This window comes from Lithobates pipiens, unplaced genomic scaffold, assembly GCF_037356315.1.
Source record: "Lithobates pipiens isolate NorthernLeopardFrog02 unplaced genomic scaffold, aLitPip1_a1.2 Scaffold_28, whole genome shotgun sequence".
Taxonomy (NCBI): domain Eukaryota; kingdom Metazoa; phylum Chordata; class Amphibia; order Anura; family Ranidae; genus Lithobates; species Lithobates pipiens.
The window spans coordinates 18,025,139-18,027,638 of NW_027507789.1; the positions used below are offsets into that span (position 1 = coordinate 18,025,139).

The 2,500-nt window shown below is 60.0% G+C and overlaps 1 protein-coding gene across 6 annotated transcripts in view; it reads left to right on the forward strand.

Annotated features, from left to right (window-relative positions):
* The window catches only part of STAU1 (staufen double-stranded RNA binding protein 1), a 37,327-nt gene that overhangs the window by 5,671 nt on the left and 29,156 nt on the right, over window positions 1–2,500 (forward strand). The gene's annotated exons all lie outside the window — the stretch shown is intronic.

Genomic DNA, 2,500 nt, shown 5'->3' on the forward strand with positions numbered 1-2,500 from the left:
GAGAGACCCTGCGCCCGAGAACAAACCAACCCTAGGAGAAGACACCAACAGGGATGTACATGGAAGCGCCTGGATCTCCCCTTTCTCTCCCCTTTCTCTCCCTTTCTCCTTCCCCTTTCCCCTTCTCTCCCCTTCTCTCCCTTTCTCTCCCCTTTCTCTCCCCTTCTCTCCCCTTTCTCTCCCATACTCTCCCCTTTTCTCTCCCCTTTCTCTCCCCTTTCTCTCCCCTTTCTCTCCCCTTTCTCTCCCCTTTCTCTCCCCTTCTCTCCCTTCTCTCCCCTTTCTCTCCCCTTTCTCTCTCCCTTTCTCTCCCCTTTCTCTCCCCTTTCTCTCCCCTTTCTTCCCTTTCTCTCCCCTTTCCTTTCCTCTTTCTCTTCCCTTTCCTTTCCTTTCCTCTTTCTCTTTCTCTCCCTTTCCTTTCCTTTCCTTTCCTCTTTCTCTCCCCTTTCCTTTCCTTTCCTTTCCTTTCCTCTTTCTCTCCCCTTTCCTTTCCTCTTTCTCTCCCCTTTCCTTTCCTTTCCTTTCCTCTTTCTCTCCCCTTTCCTTTCCTTTCCTCTTTCCCCCAGGGATTTTGCCTTGGGCAACTCTTGGTCCCTTTTTGCCTTGGACTGACCCTGGATTGAAGGTTGCCTTCAGTTGCTATGTGGCCATTGCACAGTTACCGCACATTTTCTGTATCCCATGATCGAATGTTTGCATCGACTTGTGTCGGGGGTATCCAAGGGACCAGTACATGCAACTCCCTTCATTGATATTCTGTGCACCCGAATCTAGGGCCTCAGTAAGATGGCTCTTTGACTTTGGATTTAACCTGGACCCCTTGGTTAGCCCATGTGGTCGCCCAGTGGATAGTTAATATTAAATTACAGTTACGTTATTGTTTTCCTTACTGCACTATACCCATGCATGGGTGACTACTTACCAAAAGGTGGTTGTTCTTTTATTATTACAATAAAAATGATTGTACCAGAAAAGTCAGAAGTTAGTGTTTGTAGCTGCTTAGGGGGAGATGGGGGGGGCTCCCCCCTTGCTGCCAGGGGGAGATGGGGGGGGCTCCCCCTTGCTGCCAGGGGGAGATGGGGGGGGCTCCCCCTTGCTGCCAGGGGGAGATGGGGGGGCTCCCCCCTTGCTGCCAGGGGGAGATGGGGGGGCTCCCCCCTTGCTGCCAGGGGGAGATGGGGGGGGGGCTCCCCCCTTGCTGCCAGGGGGAGATGGGGGGGCTCCCCCCTTGCTGCCAGGGGGAGATGAGGGGGGCTCCCCCTTGCTGCCAGGGGGGGCTCCCCCCTTGCTGCCAGGGGGAGATGGGGGGGCTCCCCCCTTGCTGCCAGGGGGAGATGGGGGGGCTCCCCCTTGCTGCCAGGGGGAGATGGGGGGCTCCCCCTTGCTGCCAGGGGGAGATGGGGGGGCTCCCCCCTTGCTGCCAGGGGGAGATGGGGGGGGGCTCCCCCCTTGCTGCCAGGGGGAGATGGGGGGGGGCTCCCCCCTTGCTGCCAGGGGGAGATGGGGGGGGCTCCCCCCTTGCTGCCAGGGGGAGATGGGGGGGGCTCCCCCTTGCTGCCAGGGGGAGATGGGGGGGGGGCTCCCCTTGCTGCCAGGGGGAGATGGGGGGGGGCTCCCCTTGCTGCCAGGGGGAGATGGGGGGGGGCTCCCCCCTTGCTGCCAGGGGGAGATGGGGGGGGGCTCCCCCCTTGCTGCCAGGGGGAGATGGGGGGGGGCTCCCCCCTTGCTGCCAGGGGGAGATGGGGGGGGGGGGCTCCCCCCTTGCTGCCAGGGGGAGATGGGGGGGGGGGCTCCCCCTTGCTGCCAGGGGGAGATGGGGGGGGGGGCTCCCCCCTTGCTGCCAGGGGGAGATGGGGGGGGGGGGGGCTCCCCCCTTGCTGCCAGGGGGAGATGGGGGGGGGGCTCCCCCCTTGCTGCCAGGGGGAGATGGGGGGGGGGGCTCCCCCCTTGCTGCCAGGGGGAGATGGGGGGGGGGCTCCCCCCTTGCTGCCAGAGGGAGACGGGGGGGCCCTTACTGCCAGGGCCCTCTGCTCTGTGGCCCTTATGTCAGTACTCAGTGAGGGGGAGGTTGGTCCACCTGCAGACATATGAAAGGTCATTGGTGGTGTTGGCTACTTTCCTAAGACAGGAAAGAAAAATGTCTCGGTATTGCTCCTCTGCCGAATAAAGTTGGCCCTGGAACTATGGCGGCTGTCATAGTTGGGAGACCATCAACAATTAACGATCCCCTGGCAACTTATAGTGGAGAACTGTGTGATATTGGCTGCACTCGCTCACTGTTGTGTTTTTAGACGCTCTTCACTTTACACAAGATTTGGTAGTTCTTTAGTATCCAACCTTCTCATCATGTACACAGGGGGGTGCCCTCCCTATGGCTGTATGGGACCCCCTCTGTTCATTTATGTATAGCTGTCATGTTCAGGCTCCACCTGAGCTGTACTAGGTGGCGCTAGAGTACAGTTCAGGGGAGGTCCAGCCAGTCCGCTGGGTTCACCTGATA